This window comes from Lepisma saccharinum, chromosome 27, assembly GCF_977018435.1.
Source record: "Lepisma saccharinum chromosome 27, izLepSacc3.1, whole genome shotgun sequence".
NCBI classification, from domain to species: Eukaryota; Metazoa; Arthropoda; class Insecta; order Zygentoma; family Lepismatidae; genus Lepisma; species Lepisma saccharinum.
In genome coordinates this window covers 20,607,573-20,627,758 of record NC_139255.1, presented here as the reverse complement: position 1 = coordinate 20,627,758, position 20,186 = coordinate 20,607,573, and positions in this window count along the sequence as shown.

Genomic DNA, 20,186 nt, shown 5'->3' with positions numbered 1-20,186 from the left:
TAAATCATCAGGAATTGTCAGATCAACCTCTAAGAATAGGCCATAGTCACTGTCATCAAAATCCTTAAGATCTTCAATATTAAAATCTTCAACCCACTCAAGCCCTGCATATGGCAATTTATCCATCATAGCATAACCATAGAGGCTGTTGGCATCTACATACAATATATAATTTGATGGCAGTGCTGGATCATAATCAGGAATATATTTGTTATTAGCTCTGGCATATCTCTGAGAGCATTGAACCATGCCTCCTCTTATACATTGCTCCATAAACAGATACATGTCCTGATCCTGGATCAGATCCAATTGCATTTTAGTGTTCAAAAACATTGCAGACCATGCTAGGCCTGGCGCACTGTAAAAATACATTGGATCCAGCTTATAATTTTGCATGGAAGATTTTCAGAATGCCTGAAGTATATCAGCTAAGAGAGTGACATCAAGTTTTAAATATGCCATGTGATAATCACCAAATGTCTGGCATTTTAAATTGTTCCACATCACCTGGGCATGGTGATAATCTTCATCAGTGATTCCAGATCCTCTGATTTAGCTGTAAAACTCTTGTTGTGGTGGCAGAGCACACTCATCAAATTTAGAAAAATCTGTAACATAGTCATAAGGATATACACCCTTCCGCCTAATTAATTTCAGGTCCTGATTTGGAAACAAAGCACATGTGATTTTGAATTGATCATCAGATAATTGAGTAGCCAGTGTAGCCAGGCTAGCCGATAAAATTCTGTATGAATCATGAAATCTTAAGTGAATAGGAACACCATTAACTTTAATTATTTTGCTAATAGCAATATATTTCTCATCATTTTCTGCTAAAATATTTCAATTCTGCTTCTCAAACCCCTCGTACCTGATCAGATGATGGAAATCATAATTGGATGCTCCATGGCAAAATATAGGGATAAATTTTGGTCTCTGGATATTAATATTACAGCCATTACACAGGGCCATTAAGAATTTACCATCTGTATGAGAATGGTGTTTCACCTTGATAGTTGTATCTGAAAATTCAGAATCACATACCGGGCATTTTTCTGCATTATTGAAATCTTCAATCTGTTTCTCTGTTAAAGGCAACATAGGTTTTGATTTTAATAAGATATTAGATGCTATGTCATGGCACTCATTTTCTATTCTATGTGCAAATTCTTTGATGGCATCTGCTCCCATGTATGAATCTTTTTTACTAGCTACACCATCCCGTATAACTATATAACAAAAACTGGAGGGTTCTTGTAATTGATATGGTGTAATTGAAGATTCCTCAGGGTCTGGGCTACAGAATGCAAGAGGTTTGAGATTTGATTCAAAATCACAGACTATATATGCTGGGTGTTCCAACAAGGCTTCAAACTTTTTGAATTTTGCATTTTCACTTGGCATTGGCATTACCATATGAACAGGTTTATAGTTGCCACAGTATTTTAAATGTTCAATTAACTTGTTTTTAGCAATTTCTGCATTCACTTCCCGAACCCCATTCACCATTTTTCTACCATCAAATACAGTTAAACATCTTCGGCACAACTTGAATATTGTCTTAGATTTGTCTAATTGTTTTCTGACTAAAGCTTCAAGACTGTGTATCAGAGTGTAATGATATGTGTCATCCCCTTCAATTAAGAGCAGATCAATCGGAACAGCAGAATCATTATCAAATGTACTGATTCTGAGAGGTGCTATCAAGCAATTGCCACGGCCAGTGGAACAAATAAATACATTAATAGATAATTGTTTACCATTGATATCCCGGGCCTTTTTTTCAAATTTATCAATATGCTGAACAGACATTGGATATTCTAAACCCTCCATTGCTTCATCGAAATTGTGTTCATATTGTTTATAATAAGTTATTCTATCAGGATGCCTTGAAACTGGATACAAAGCAGCTAAAATACACCACAAAAAGCATTTCTCATCATTATTTTTTATATTATCCACGGCTGTTTTGTTTTTAATATTGGCAGGTAATGGCAAATATGTAGAACCTTGTAATGGGCTGAATTCAGAAATATTAACATAGAGCTTGTGTGGAGAACCGCATAGGCTCCATCCAGACTCTTTTCCAGCAAATTCAGAGTGTTTAATACTCAATTGATCTATCAAACTGCTTATTATTTTGTCTAAATTTGTATTTGAATATACCGGTACAGTTTCTGTTATGTGGGGCTGTGTAAATTTTGTGCCATTTGGTTTCTTATATTGTGTAAACAATTTGAGGGACAGCTTATAAGAGCCATTTTGTGCATTTAGAATTGCCTGCACATCAGGATTTACACTGTTCAAAAAATTCTTAATGCCACATCTTGGCTCTGATTCAAACCGGTAATCCCTAAGTTGGCCATTAAAACTGCTATGGATAGGTGGTTGATAGCATGGCTGCTTTGCCGGTCCAGCATTAACAGGTGTTTCATGCTTCCTTTTCAGACCAGATGTAGATGGTTGTGGGGGCAATATTGATGACTGTACATAAGAATTACACTTATGCCATTTGTAATATGCCTTGCTTAATATTTTATAGCATCTTGGACACATTTTTATGGCCCTTCTGCATTTCTTAGAGTCACAAATATGCCGGTGCCTAGACCAATTAGAACTAGATATATTTTTATTACACTGACTGCAATATTTTTGATTTGGCATTTTTATTGTTTATTTATATAAAATTTCCTGGTCCAAAAAAACAGAACTATGGACAATATGTCAAAACAATTATAACAGCAGTTAATAGCTGAGCTGGTGCTTTTATACCCAGACAACAGCAATAACTAGGCTCTGGTGATCCCCAATATAAAATAATTTTGCTCTTTTATGCTGTTGTATAACACACTTTACCAGGTTTCAGATCTGGGAGCTATCAGTTGTATATCAACTTGCAGTAATTATTCTCAAAATCTCACGTGTGGAGATATTATTTTGCCACATGTATTTCAATCTTACATATTTTATCAGGACTCAAACCCGAGCCTCTTGTTTACAAGGCAATAATATTAACACTTTGCAATCAGAGGAGGCTTCATATTTTATCAGAACTCAAACCCAGAAGCCTCTTGATTACAAGACAATAAAAACCATGGGGCTATGCACCACACTCTACTGGATCTCAGAACCCAGAAGCTATGAGCTTTATATTAATATACAGGGCGGAATCAATCTGAGAAGAGGCTCATCTTTTTTACACTAGAATTCAAGATTCCTGGGATTTTGACAGAAAAATACACTATAAACAATAAGATGATATGGGAACTTGGCATAGTTTTAAGTGTAGGCAAATCTGTCTGAGGAGGGTTCATCTTTTCTACACTAGAATTCAAAATTTCTTAAAATTAAGAGCATATCACACTTGAAAAATTGGGGTATAAGCCCCTCTTGGCATTGTTTTAAGTGTAGGCAAATCGGATTGTTCAATCAAATAACCTCTTCTTTTCTACACTTGTAAGTGGTCCTCATCCTATTGTAAATACAACTACTGCTGTGGCCTACAGAAAATAAGCTAGCCCTACAGAAAACAAGTACAATATGTCCATGGGCATTACTATGATAAGAAAGGACCACAATGTGACTGGATCCAGTATATTCGTTGTAGTATGTAGATGCATGAAATATGTATCAAATTCACGTCCATGTGTCCAAAGGACAATGTAATTTCTCACAAATGTAAACAGTAAAAGAGGCTATGGTAAAGTCAAAATAAATGTTAGAAACACTATGCTTGTCCGTACAAATGATGTTCTGTTTGGGAAACAAACGTTAAAAATCTTCCAGTTAATACTATGTATTATTTTCCTTTAAATATGAGAAGGGCACTGAGCGTATGGAGGGCAAAACGTCGCTGTAGCTACCAGCCGTTTGTAGCAACACGCACTGCTTTGCTCCACCCACTCGTTCTCTTTGACTTTCGCTAACGTTATGACCGGCCTTGCTGCATAGATTCCCGAGAGAGAGTGTAGTTTCATCCATAGGTTTATCAGGTTTTGCCTGTTTAACCAATTCAGAGAGGGGCTACAAAATATCTCGTTTGTTAGCTTTAAAGTACGAGATGGGGAAAAACAGGTTGGCTATCAATATTGCACTGATTGAAAACAAAAGCATGGAGTTTCAAAAGACTTGTCAACAGTTTATTTAAGTGGGGCTAGTAAAACTCGTCCAATCAACCTCCCTTTGATTAGAGATTCCCAAGAGCGTAAAAATAGACGATGATCATGCGGTGGGACAATTTCACTTCCATTTAATCGTAGGAATGCCGTTGGGTAGAGTGCTGAAATCGCAAAGGTGGGAAAACAAAAGCCTATCGAGTGACGGAGTGACGGGAAACAACGTTATCTCCTGAAAACGAAAAAGAAAATTGATTATACATTGTCATTTAGAATGGAGACTAATCCCTTGGGCCATGGACAGGTTAGTGCAATTAAATTCTCATCTGAAATGCATCAATAACAGTATTCGAGTAGATATCGATGAAACAGCAGGTGAAAGTATTGTGGCAGAGAGTTGTCACTAGGGACATGCTGGCTGTAATTTGTGTGCTTCAAATTGTAGTCCCTGGAAATAATATGTTATTATTTGTAGGGACGTGAAGCAAAATAAAGTGTTTTAAAATAATTTGGGTACTAATCTGATAGCCCCGGACAGATTTCTTAATTTTTACAGAAGAAACTACTTACGGTAATAACTTCGTGTAGCATTGCCTAACATCTACAAGGTGTTTTGCGTGATGTGGGAATGTTTCGTAGCGGAAACTCATGTTGTTTGTTGACAATGAATTCTTCGACGGAGAATAGCCTTTGCCGCGCGTACACTTTCCTCGTACACCTTCCTACATCATCACGAGTCGTGATCGTGTTTTGTTCATGTTCATTGGGTATCCGGTGTTTCGACCCAGTGTTTCGACCCGTCTGTATTTCCAAAGAAAGTCAGAAACATGACGTGTCGTGGATGCGTGGTGAAATTTGTACCGGGTGTGGAAGATCCAGTGGATTATGAAATTGAACATGGGATCGTGAAGGAAGGAATTGAATGTTCAAAGTGTGGCAGTGAATGTAAGCTACTCGTTACAAGTAATGAATGGGCTGTGGGTATATGCCTGTTCAAAAAGAGTCCAGGGACGTGGGAAGTTACGGTTTAAAAGAGTTCCGTGTAGATTTGAAAAATCGCCAAAAGTGGGTACCTTCATAGGACAAAGTAAGCTTGCCTAATATGACGTGTCGTGGATGCGTGGTGAAATTTGGGGACAGGTAACTGCCAATTTCTAACATGCCTTTAACAGGGAGTCTATAGAAAAAGCTGGGAAGCCGGAGCGGAGCGGAAGCGGGGCCGCGTCAGTGGTTGGGGGCGGTACGTCAATTACCCCAGGGGCGGAGATCGGAATAGGTGGGAAATTTGGACTCAAAAATTTGAAACTAAACATTTTTTTTTTCATTTCACACCGATTCCGGGACGGATAGCTTCAAATATCATTCACGGATAGCCCCATTACAATTTTCTTCGTAAACCAATGCGAAAAACTTTACATATAAAAAAAATTGATCACGAGCTTTGTTCACGGGCATTTCTTGAGTACCGAAAATTGAAACACTGCATAAAAAATGAAAATCGACAAAACACAAGCACGACGCGCGATTATCTAGGAAGGTGTATTCGCCATATTGTGTGTCAAGCAAGCGGAAAGACTACGAGGAAGAAGTACTCGTAGTGTGCAAAATTGCAGTAACTTCCATCAAAAAAACGTGAATGCACCTTCAAGAATGTTCCGCGCAGCAGATGGGTAAGTACGAATGTCAAAAATTGACAAAACGAAAAAGTTATAGGTGTCCGGGGACTATCAGATTTTCACCATTATTTGGATATGTTATGGAGGCAGTTTTCGATGTTTTGAATCTCAAAATAAGGCGAATTAAACAATTTTTTGCACTTTAACGCAAAACACGCCGCGAGATATGCAATATAAACTGGGGATAACACTTCTTCTATTCAAAAAGAACTACCTGAAGCGCTATTAGATCTGTCATTTGAGTTTAGCTGGTGAAAATTTATGTCAAAAGAGATTGTCACAATTCATTTATTGTAGTTTGGCGCAGTCAATGACTGGCAGAATTTAACCTCGTCCTGAAAAGTTATTCGCTGGGGGATCTTCCCGAAGGGAAGTTTCATAGGAAGGAGAATATTTTCAGGGAGAAGCATCTGTTGTGTTGCGGAGGAGTGGTGAGGGGGCGTGTGCGTATACACAAAACGGTATTTGAAATCGCAGAGATTTTTTTTCATTGTAAGGGAAATGTGATGTGCATGACTGTGTTCAAAGATTTTGGGTGATATCATTTAATAAACATTTCAAATCTAGTGGCTGGTGAATTCTACTAGGTTTTCCAAATGGAAGAAATATGGCCATTTCCCACAAAGGTAAGTCATAAATTTATTAATGTTGTCATTAAAACTAAACTTTGTCTCAATTTTTCGGAACTAAAACAATGTGAAAATTTAAAGCATAGTAGGAACTGTAAAATGCATGTAAAAATAACACCAATTTTAAATTAATAACACTAATTTTTGCCTTAAACCGCGAAAAATAACACCGAATTGCAGTAAAAAGTAACTGAAATTTAGGGGAAAATAAAACGAAAACTTCACGTCCCTAGTTATATTTTTTGGAGTACATGTAAATCGGTTTCTCTAAATGAGTAACTCAGCTACTTTCAAAGTTATTTTTCTCAACGCTAAAATGCCAATATTAATTTGAAAGAAGGCTCTATTCTCCTTGCGTTCCCTCTTTCTGGATTCTGAAATCATGGAGTTTGCATGAAAGTAGTTCGGGTCACGGCACTAATATCAGGTATAATGCTCTCTTTTACATAATATCCCCATGTTTAAAGCTAAGGCTTCCTCAAATTGACGACGCGTAAGTACAAAAAGCTATCCCCCACCCTTTCATGATGCGCTTGACACCCTCAGTACCTTCATGTGGACTTGAAGTGTGGAGGGAGTGATACTGTCTGGGTTGAATTGCTGGCCAGTTGACAAATAATTTGGTATTATTTTATCTGCGTAGTCGTTCTGACGAAGCATAACTTTAACGTAACCAAATTTAACACTTCTATTTTTTAGTTCCAACATGACAAACGATTGTGTTTTGCAAAACAAAACTAAAAAAATGTTGTTTTGCTGCTTTAGAGCACTCGTGGCACAGCAAACAATCTGCAAATCATCTGTCAATAGATTTGCTCCGATACTGCAATTTGAATATGACCAGGGATGTTACCAGAAATATCATGTTTCTTTCATCATAAATTTAGGTAATATACGATTTTGGTGGGTTTTCGAACTTATGATACTTCAAAGACGTGTACTATAGTATTGGTTTAATCGCTTATAGAAGGCACATTTGTAGGATTCACATAAAACATGAAAGACATGAAGATGGCTATTTAACAAATCAACGTCTTCCTTTTTGTTTGTATTTCAATTTGATTATTTTGACAGATAGAGAAGAAGACACTTGAGTGTTTCCAATAAATATTACTCACATTTTGTCAGTTCAGTGAAAGATCTCCACTCTGATATCTTACAAATACTACAATACAATTATAATGGTTTGTAGATTTAAAATAATAACAAAGCAAATATATATTTTTGCGATAGAGATCCTTTCAATTACTCACTTTACTAACAACTACAAACGTTGTGTTCAAAACATGGTAATGTTTGGATAAGTACCCATTTGGAATTATTTGTGATATAGTAAATGTGCTACTATCTTTTGGTAAGTACATCATTGTTTGCAGACATGTAAACATTCAATGCTCCTTAGACACAACAATTTGAAAGTTCTTTACTTTTGAATTTCTCCTTTTTTTACAATCTTTCCATACATATTAAGATCTGTATATTTTTGTGAACCAAAGACACAGGATTAAAACAAGCTCATTTCACAAATAGTTGCAGCTACATCAGATCGAAATTTTTCTGACACCTTTTTATATGTTGTGCATATTTTGCTTTATCAGACTAAAAGTAGCACTATTTTAAGACGCATGCTTATTATAGCAAATTACTATCATTAGTAAACAAATGCCTTAAGCCGATGGATAAAATGAGTAAAGCAACGGGTTTAGATGGCAATAGATGGAGTAAGTGCGGTAAAATAATTTTCAAAGTCTATTTGTAGGAAACTAACAAATAAAGAGATTGAATTTAATTTTAAAAAAAATACATCTCTTGATTTAAGGAAAACCTGTAAAAAATAATTTCAATTATAGTATTGCAATTAAATGATGTATGAAATATAAGCCCGAGAGGAATTAGTTTGAATAGCCTCCAGAAAAGAATGAAGGTCCATGCTTTCATTCGCACTTCTAGTATGTTTAGTAGTTATATTTCCATAATCTTTGTCCTGTAACACGCCTCCTATGATCAGAAATGAACACAATTGCTTTGTTTACAAATACACATATTTGCTTTTATTAATTTTTTATTCAGAGTTTCATGTGAAAATAAATCAACCTTCCTTTCGATTACTTACTGGAGAACTATAGCTATTGAGCGTAAGATGTTGGAGGAAGGTCTTCAAAATTTGTCGGAAGAAGAAAGGAGAAGCTTCAGTGAATTAGTTGTACAATATTCCCTACGTAGATAATTCAATTACATAGTGAATATACATTCAAATATTCAGATGAGAAAATTTAATTACGAAAATTGTATGTAATTCAATTTTCTACGTAAGAAATATTGATTGGACCCTTTACATAGCATAAAAATATAACTTGTCATTTTTCCATGAGTTAAATTTTCTTTCAAATCCACTTTGTGAACATATACGTTAATTGGGATTGAACTTACAGTCTAAAGTAGGCTGAACATTACGGCATACGTTTCTAAGATAACACCTATTTAGAAAAGATTTTTTGTTTAATAAATTAGGCAATAGTACCCTTTAGATAGTTTAAAAACATAACCTCTGATTTTTCCAGAAGTTCGTAATACTTCATGTATGGAATGTTAGTTACCGAAGAAACCTAATTTTGTAGTTTTGACCTATATTTATTGATTAATATGTTAAAGCTTGTAAATCAAATATTCCTATTTCCAAGGCTCCCTTCACTTAACGTCTCACAGGTGAAGTTACTCCTTACAGGCGAGACCTCCAACCTTCGACACTTTTGTTAATGAATTTAGAAAACTAATAATGTCATTAATATTCTGTAAGTATTTTAGCTATTAGTTTTACAAATCTATTAACCTGGTCGTTGAAATATTACTTGATAGATTTATATATCCACCAACGTTTGCCTTTACAGTTGTGGAAATTTATGAAACGCAGATACCAATCTTACCATTTTCGTTCCGAATTTTAGAACTTATCTGTCTCGATCTGCAGAAGTAGGGTACTTGGTGTTCCAATTCGTGGATGGAATTATAGGTTATTGTGTGTATCATTTAAATTTTTTGTGGATTGTTGTAGAATATTGTGTGTATGAATTGCCTTTGTTTCTAGATTATGTTGCAAACACACCCATGGTTTTTGAACACATCGATAAACCAGAATTGTGTGTCAAGACAATGCGATGTGTGGAAAGAAAGGGTGTTTGTGGTAATCGACAGAGAAGAGACGGAAAGAAGTTTGTAGGACTTACAAGGTCTGACAATTAAGTTTGCGAACATATCCTAGAAAATATGTTAAATACCTTATTGCTGAATAGCGCTGTGGTCACCTTCAAAGTACTACCCTTGGGAAGCTATACAACAATGTCAGCGCCTACTCCACCCTTCGAAACAATTTTGGAATTCTGTTTCTAGAATTGTATTCAGAGATGCCGTCGTATTAAACTTAATGTCCTCAATTTCATCAAAATGGCTTTCTTTCAATACTTGTATGAACTTCGGGTAAAGAAAGAAGTCATTGGAGGCAAGGCAAGGTGAGTACGGTGGCTACTCTACGAAATATATTTGTTTCGTGGTCAAAAGCTCCCGTACAGACAATGCGTGTGCGCAGGTTCATTGTCGTGAGCCATGAGTTGTTTTCGAAAAGTTCCGGTAGTTTGCGTCTCATTTTCTCACGCAATCTTCGCAGCACTACCACATAGTGCACCGCTCTTTTCTTCATGGCATTCTCGCCTTACACCTGCACTAACATTTCCAGTATCTTACTCCCACACGTGCTCATTTTCACCAGAAATGTGATGTTTGTTCGTTGCTCTAATACCAGCTCCGCCATTTTCACGACGACAAGCACAAGCAATAACAACAATGCACGACACTCTGCACAAATCCGCCATGTGTCAACGCGAACACTGATGTGAGACACTGAAGTATTAGGTTACAAAATATTACAGAGCTGCTTGTATAGTGCTGCCTTCAGCGCTAAACGGTGGCGAGTTGGCGAACTTTACTGTCAGACCTCGTATACATTTAGACTAATGGAGAAAAGTGAGATTATATTTCCTATCAATAATTGTATTTGACAAAAATATAATTGTGAACAGATTAAAATCAGGATATGGACCAAATGAGTTTTGGAAACGTCTCCAACTCTCATCTTCAGGTTATACGTCACTTTTACCCTCAGATGAGAGTGACGTTAGCTTTAGAAAGGTTGGAAACCTTTTCAGAACTCACTTGGTTGATACATCAAGAGCATATGTTCATCATTGATTTTTCAGGAAAGGTTTCAGTTTTACATGAAGTAGTAAAGTTGTCAACAATTATGCAACAATGATATGAAGTTAAGAATTCAAGTTTACTGCCGTCCTGGAAATTATAAATACATTATTAATTTGAATGCGTATTGGGATTTTAGAGGTGCAATGTCCATCTCAGGAAGAACTATCGAATTTTGGAGCCGCCTGACTACAGGCGGCAAATTTTATTTAATGACCAAGACACTCTAAAGGCTGAAGAACTGCTTGGATCCAAATCAATTGCTTCAGAAGGGAAATTGGCAAAAGATGCCTTTATCAGAGAACGCTGGTTGCATTCGTTTTGTTGAAACCAACAGTCAAGTATCACCATCTCATCGACTACCGCCAGACCCAATCCCAAACAAGGAACACCAGGAGAAAAATGGAAGAAGTTTGGCCCAGCAACAACTGTACACAATTCTGCCGACTGCAATGGCTATGGGTTCCGAAGATCTTTGTAAAGCTCACACCTTTGACACACCGGATGCAGCACACTCAGGCTTTTCAGAGTAGTATTACCGATCTGTTTTCGAGACTGTAGAAGACCTGAAGAACAAAGGCTCAAGTGCGCACAATCAATGACAGTGATTCTTAAGAGACAGTTTAATTCAAGGCTCCAATCAACAAACATTGTGAAAATGATATGAAACTGAGGAAAATTTCCATGCATCTCTTTCAATCTGTTTTACTGTTTGGTCTTTATAAGTTACTGTGTTACGATTTGATATATGCACATACGTATTTGTTTTACAAAATATATTGGTCTAATTTATTGATTCATTAGTTTATTTTACTTCTCTTTTATTCTACTTTTGCCCAATCGCGATGGTGAGTATGAGTGATGACATGATGTAATTCATGAAGAGATGCTACAAAAACACATATGCCCAGGCCGCGATTCGAACCCATGACCCCTGGCGGTGTACAGAGGTGAGCTAAGATTGGTCTAGCAGAAATACTTGTTGCTAGGCTTTTGTTTTAATCTCTCTGGCCAAATTTGCTTTTCTGTAGACGCCTCACTTGGCCAAGAGCATAGAGTGGATTGGACCCTAGCACAGCATGAATTTTAGGCCTCTTGAACTCGGTAGAAGTAACAAATGAAGTTTTTGACCGGATTTCGTAATCAACCCACATATATAATTTCAGTATAATTATTTTATTATAAACGCTGAGGAACATTGTTTAGTAATCGTTACTGCCTCTTAGATAGTGTACTGGCTATTTCTTTTTCTTCGAGATAAGGGATTCAAGGTTCGGTTCATTTTAGAGGAATATTGCATGGAGTTAAGTATTGCTCTTTAAATTGTAAATAAAGAATATTCTTGTTATATCTGATCATAAGTATACTTAGTAAAAATATTTAAAATGTTCAGATTGCAATTTCGAGTTAAAAAATTTAACAGCAGATGGTTGAACAGAAGATTTTTCATAATGGGTCAAATGGATAAATAGCTCAATATTCGATATAAATACATAGAAATATATACAGAGGGCGTGTAGTGTAGTTTTCCCTTGAGATACATCCACAGGAAGAATTCGAGGGGTGGGGATCTAGTCAGGTAATCTCGGTGGCCATACGTTTCAGGAGTCCAAGGTAGGTGCATGGCACGTACAGCCATCGTATTAAAAATACCCTTGACACAGTTCTACGTCATTCAATTGGTCAACAATCACTTTGAAGATTAGTACCCCGTGCACTGCATTTTTGCAGCGACTGAAAAAATATGGCTACGAAACCCTGCACAGCTGCGAAGTCTCTTGAGAATGTATGAATCTCCCAGACGTTCCGCGTCATATGAGGCTAACATGACGATGTATTCCTACGGAAATTAAATGTGAACGAAACGTGTTAGTCTTATGTGAATCACCACCATATGTATAAATAAATAATTTCTGTTGTTTTTGTGCCATGTATGAGTTATGTAACATTCCTTACCCCCTTAGTCTCCCTATTGATTTTACTCTGACGTCGTTATTGGCTTGAATATAATGTACAGAGAAACAATCATCCTTGACAGTGGGACGGACAGTGCAAAAGACGAGAAAATATAATGATGTAATTATTGTATTTAATGAATATTCAGAATTTATAAATATCAACCTAAAATGTATTTCTCAAAATTTTGGTTATGAAATATTATAATGTGCGCCACATTAAAACATGTCCATTTTTCTCAAATAGAAGTCTGAAGTACTGTTTTAGTAATTTCTGTTTAATATATCTCCATTGAGAATATAAAGGGTATGGCAAGGACATCTGACGGTTTTTGAAATCATAGTAAAAGCTTGTAATTTGATACTAAACAAAATTTGTTATTTTTATTTACAGCAAATAAAGTACCATTTGTGAATCATAAAGAACAAAACTGGATAAAGAAATGTCTATGTTATAAAAATGACGTCGTGCAAATAAGAACCTTTCTTGCGAACGCACACTCGTATCCTGTCACTTACATTCCTCACAGCACGTTGGAAAATATCTTGTAAAATTGTTGCTGTTTCCCTACTAATTGCGGCTTTCAGTTGTTTTGTAGTGCGTGGTTTGTTCATGAAAAGCTTCCCTTTGAAGTAACCCCACAGAAAATAGTCGCACTGCGATAGATCCGGTGAGTGAGGTGGCCATGGCACGTTGCGTCGTTGAGAGATGACGTGTTCCCCGTGAAACATTTGTCTGAGAACAGCCATCGATGTGGGGTCAATTCGTCGTCTGCGAAGACGAGAGAAAGTCGCTCGTTGCGTTCCAACTACAGATTAAACATTTTTTTTTAAAAAAAATATTTTCTCAACGAAAGCACGATGTACAGCATTCCATTGCTCAATGCCTACTGAAATGGCATCACGTGTCTAGCAAAATTCCAGCTCCCTCGTGAAGTCTAAGTCTACCGGCAGTGTTGCCAAACTAAAACCGTCAGATTTCCCTGCAGAACCCTGTATGAAGCAAGTTCTCTCAACCTAGGGCAAACTGAATTCTGATTGTTCAAAGTACTGAACAATTTCTCTAAAATATAATACCAGACGACAATCCTTTATTGCTTTAATTCTTTCTACTCAAAAGTTAAAAAAAAATTGAGGAAGTTAACATGTTCGTAATAGTCTTTAATTTGTCCTCAAGGATCTTCTCACGTTCCAAATTATGCACTGCATTTTTGAACTTCTACGTCTGAAGTCCTGTACCATAAACTCCTCGTGAGTTTTCTTTCGTGGAAACAAATAAAGAACGGATCTAGCAAGAGTTTTGAAAAATATTTCGTACGGTAAAGCGCCTATATAGCGGAAGACAGGTTTTTAATTCACAATTTTGAAAATAACTATATCAAATGGTTACGATACGAGTACTTCTAAGTATCAAAAGTAGTTTGGAAAACGCAGTCGTAATAGGGGCAGAGGTCGGGCAAATGTGGCATTGTGACCACGATTATAGACTTGTAATCATTTTGTATGTTGTGCGCGTTCGATATGCTACAAATAGATATTGTGTTGATTTTTTTTAACAGAAAGTATTGGGTGATTATATTGTATGCTGATTAGGGTACGTGGACTTCACCGATGGCCTAGTGGTAAGGTTGCATTGTAATCAAGTCGATACCCGGTGGAGGCACATTGCACAGTGGTTCGGATCCCACATTAAACTTTATATCCAGTCTTGATTAGCCTATCTCTGCATAAAGTGGACATAACACATCAATTCAAATTCAAACTGATTTCGACTTGCAAAATAAATGCATTTGAGTATTATGCCGTACCAAAACGAATCTACGAACAATCCAAGAATAACTAAATTAGTGCTGTATGAAATATATACATTCCAATAGTCAAGAATAGCCAGAATAATAGGTGAAGTTTGGATTCGAACACAAGACAATTACCATTCCAATTTCTCGAATTTAGAAAACTGACTGCAGAAGATTCTATGACAGAATCATTTGGAAAAGAAGACATTTCTAGCACTCATTTCAACAACCAACAAAGCACCGTCTTGACAACTTCAGTATGCTACAGAACTTTCAGAGAATATATACGTATATACTGCAGAAAGAGAAAGAAGTTTCTCTCTTCAGAGGTAGTAAATTGGGAAGCGGGTCTGCACAAATAGAGCCAATGTATTTTGATTACCCGAGGGAAATATGATATCGAAAAATGATTACATGCAATATATCGCATGATTTTTCCATCGGCATTCTTTCTGTGGAATATCGCTATATTCCGGAAATATTCTCTTATCTGTAGAAAATAAAATCCAACCGATAGCTGTATTGCTAATAGAACGGGGTCCTGTTTCCCCTGCTTTTCTGGAGGCGTATTACTTTCTCCCCCTCCCTTCTGTATCCTTCTTGTGCCGTGAGATGCTCTACCACATTTCATATGCTGGTCAACATTGTCTGCAGTGTGATATTTTTTTCTTGCTATGTGCAGTTTCACACTCTCTCTAGAGACAAAACGTACATTTCCGTTTCATCTTCATGGAGTTTTGAACTTTGGAAAATATTAGCAACATTTTCCAGGAAATAATATTATTTTGCCTGTTACGACCTTATTTATTTTGTAACTTTGAATTTACATGTTAAAAGAAAAATCTATATAGTGTTACCTCGAGTCCGTGTTAATGTCCATGATACTACATGTTGTATGGTTCGGGTTGTGACGCAAATATGAACACACCAATCAAGGCGTTGTTGAACTTATGTATTCACCTTTCTGTAACAATCTAATGAAGTCAGCTCGCTTAAGACAACGGGCATTTATTATGTTGTAAATATAGATTTGCCAATGAAAGATTATATCGATGTTTGGTGACCTAACCTAATTGTAATTAAATAATGGCGCAACATTTAAATTTGTATATTTCCAAAATGTAAGATTTTATCAACGTTAAAGAAATAATTATTAACTCAAATGAATATGTAAACTTTCTTTGTAAATTATTATTTGCCAAACTGTATTTTTCAAATATTCTTCCGTCGTAATTTGGAGTGTTGTAATAAGAAATTACCTAAAGACAGGTGTTCGAGGCTGGAACTTTGGGTATAAATAAAGGAAGTCTGTTCTGGTGTCAGTCTAGGAAGAAGTGAATAGGTGCAAGCCTCTCTTCTGTAAAACCTAGACTGGCCAAATAGGAACGGTCTAATCTAGGAAGAAGTGAATAGGTGTATGCCGCTCTTCTGTAAAACCTAGGTTTGGGCCACCCTAGTTTGACTTTCCTAGTAAGTTTGAAATTATCTATTAACAATTGATCTCCAAGTTCCAGTTACGAGTTACCTAACCACTGGCTGTAAGTACTCAAGCAGTAAATAAACTTTTCATTAAAACTTCACGACTTTGGTTGGATTTGTTCTGCACCTACCCTGAAGATAGGTTTCAGTGTAGACCCTTAGAGCCTCAATGCTCCCGGCTATAGGAGTAAAGGGTAAGGAAAGTTACTAGGAACGTAACATGCTATACATTTTAGATATGTTCACAATTTTGTCTAGGCTAATTTTTTTGGAGCTGTAGGATCAATACTCACAGAATATTAGCATGTCATGTGGGCTCTAACTGTGCAATAAAAGAAACTGGAAATTATCGCGGTTTGTTTATTCGCGGTTATGTATAATAATTTATTTATAAATTATTATAACTGATTATTGCTTAATGGTGGCATGTTGCTACTGTGGTAACAATCATAGGGGTGTGCAGACCTATTTATTTTGGGGGTGCCCCAAGGGGAGTTTCAATTGCCTGTCTCGACAATGTTAGTCTAATTCTATTAACTTCATATTTCGTTTTCACAGAAAGTATTAGGTTTATGATCACGAAATTCTAACACATTCTCCAAATATTCGTTATCACTTTATCAGTGTTTTCCTATCATTGAGATAATATTTATATTATTTAAATAAAGTAAAAATTTGAAAATCAATAGTTGTACAGAATAACAAATTCGAAGAAAATTGAGCTTCTTCGCCAACTGACGTCGCGATAAATGTTCTCGTTGTTACTATATTTCACAGCCTAATCGGCGCCACCGCAAAATGGTCGCATACTGTTTTTTCAGTCCAAAAAATGGTTTGAAAACTCTCATCGCGCGTCAGATAACTAACGAATGATAGATTCCGGGGACAGAGCATAACAACGAAGGCATTCCAAGATGACGTCGCTTCACGATGGAGCTCAATCGACTGTGCGACTAGTGACAGTGAGACACTTCTTCTGGTGGCACATTGTGGATTCTGACTCAGAGGGGGGAACTGGTATTTCCTCAATGTAGAGTACAGTTAAGTACAGTTTACACTTTTGTGGCACTGAAACACCAGCAGTGTTGCCCATGCACAGGCCTCATTTTTAAAAACAACGATTATAATAGTTCCCAAGGAAGACGCCTCATCCGATTGGCTATCGGTAGAAATGAACATTTATTTTTTCACTGCCATAGATGCCGAGCTAATGCACCTAACCAAACTGAAAATTACCGACGCCATGTCCGTACATCTGTGTTATGTGTCATTTGTCATGCTTTGTAAACAAAATCATTTACACTTTCCGTTACATCTGGCAATATCGCGTGCACACTAATGAAATCCAATCATTGTTTCAAGGTTTAAAAATATACGAAAGAACAAGGCTTCAATTTGGTATAAGGATTATATGTGTAACTCTTCCGGTTCAAAAGTTCCGTTGTAAATGGAACGTTATTTATGAACGAATTGTAATCGTGCAAGAAGCTTAACCAGTAAACGTCACAATATTGGTAAGGGTAAAGTTCCCCGTACATGTAGCACGGTGTCATGATGGCATATTTAGGGAATGTGGGGATAGGGACCCATACATTTTCGAGCTCGTCCATATTGGAGGTGACGTGATCGGCATCACCCTCCTGCCGCCTTCACCCACAGGGTTGCCCCAAGGTACGCATTGGTTTGATACTGGGTGAACCCCACAGCCGCTTTGTGTGGAGACAAGGCCGCAAAATAATATTGTTGGCTCTTTGCACTAAAATATTTCACCTTAAGTTACTTAGATATGAAATTACATGGCAGGGATATTCCCGTAAAAGGTAAAAATAAAAATGGTAACATGCTTCCCTGTGCTTAGCACCACGCCATGAAGGCGTATAGGGGGTGTGGGGGTAACGCTTACGGGATATCCCCGTAAGATATTATATCTCCTTGTTTAGTAATGTAATTTATTGTTTGTAAGATTTCTAATTAACTCAGTGAGGGACCATTTTAGATGAAGGGAAAATGCTCTCAACTCTTTCAATGCTATATTTTTCAGAGCAAATTATTCAATTGTCATTCAATTCAATAATTGTGGAACAGTCCCCTTCCCCTCCACTTTTAGCGACCAAGACGAGGGACTCGTTACATCTCTTTACACTTGGTGTAACTTCAATAATGTGGAAAATTAATTATTCTTCCTGGTAGAACTATTGGAGGCTTCACCATAATTGTTTTTGGTTTCAAGACTCAGCTGTCTAGACTTCTCCTTGTTTCTTGCCTTACAAGAATTTTTCAGGTCATTTTTACCTTTTATCTCCGCGTCCAGGGCCATTGTTCCACATGAAAATCATGGCAAGCTGATATATAGTCGCTTCGGACGATAATCCTTCCAAATCTTTCTCTATCAGTGAGCCGAACGTGTTCTTCCGTTCCTCGCTTGAAATATAGATAAGATCAAAGCGTGAGAGATTTATCATTCCAGCTCTAATGGATGATTTGTGTGGTTAATGATTTAAAAAGATTAAGGGTCTAAAGTTGTCCGCTTCAACAAATTGAGATAATAAAACAGAAAGTGAGCCATTATTTATGATTTGTTGCCTCCTTGCTGGTAGCAATGCTCGAAAACACAGAAATGTGCACAAATCATGAATGTGTCAAACAGGATGGAAATTCGAGAAAGTTACATCGCAGGTTTTAATAGTCAATTACGTGCTAATTTTCGACTGATTGATTTGAAAGTTGGCAGGATTCTTGTTTGGAAAACCTGATGGTAAGGAACCTGTAGGAAGGCCAATACGAAGATGGATGGATAACGTTGAGATAGACCTAAAGGAAATGGGTAAGGATAAAAAAGATTGAATTGATCTTACCCAGGATAGGCACACATGGAAAGCTTGTCAAAAGAGATAAATTATATAAGATATTAGTCGAGTTTGGAATACCTAACAAGCTTGTAAGTATGATAAAAGTATGCACCAGTGAAACAGAAAGTAAAATTCGTGTGGGTATTAATGTGTCTGACAAATTTACAATTCATGATGGGTTAAAACAAGGAGATGCATTATCTCCATTGCTTTTTAATTTTGCCTTAGAATATTCTGTTACGAAGGTAAACGAAACTAACGAAGGACTAAAATTAAATGGTATTATATTAGCATATGCATATGATGTAGACTTATTAGGGGATGATATAAATACAATTAAGAATAATGCTAAAATATTTTTCAAAACTGCTAAAGAGATAGGTTTGGAAGTTAACAAAGATAAATCTAAATATATGTTTACAGGCCGAAACCAAGTGTTAGGTAATAATCAAAATCTAATTATTGATAACAACTCGTTTGAACCAGTTTCCAAATTCAAATACTTAGGAGTAATATTAACAAATGAAAATTATATTAAAGAGGAAATACAATGTAGGCTTAATTCAGGAAATGCATATTACATCACTCTTCATAAACATTTGTCTTATTGTTTAATATCTAAGAAACTAAAAGTTAAAATATACAAAACAATAATTTTGCCTGTAGTATTATATGGGTGTGAATTTTGGTCCCTTACATTGAAAGAAGAACATAAATTGAGAGTATTTGAAAATAAGATCCTTAGGAAAATATTTGGACCTAAAAGGGATGAGGAGACAGAGGAGTGGAGAATGTTACATAATTTAGAACTATATAATTTGTATTCATGTCCAGATATTATTATAATAATAAAATCAAGAAGACTTAGGTGGGCAGGCCATGTCTCACGAATGGGAGAGGAAAGAGGAGTTTACAGGATTCTTGTTGGGAAACTTGATTGTAAGAGACCTGTAGGAATGTCAAGACGAAGATGGAGAGACAACGTTGAGATAGACCTAAAGGAAATCGGTAGGGATGGAAAAGAGTATACAGATCTTGCTCAAGATAGGCACGGATGGAAGACCTGTGTTGCTGCAGCCATGAATCTTCGGGTTTAAGAAGGCTAGAGAGTTAGTTAGTTAGTTAGTTAGTTAGTTAGTTAGTTAGTTAGTTAGTTAGTTAGTAGTCTCCAAGTTAATTATATTCTTCTCTTAACTTTAGTTCATTTGCTGATTAGAACATACATCCAGACAGACCTGTTAATTCAGAATTCTTTCAACTCGTAAAGTGTCGCCCCCGTGCCGTAGTGGTTAGTACATCGCGCTACGATTCCATGGGTTCCTGGTTCGTATCCTGCATGGGCATGGATGTGTGTGAGTGTCCATTCATCAATTTACCAAAAGTGGCACAAACAGCGAAGTAAAATAATGCAAATTAATAAAAAATTAATCAATCAATTC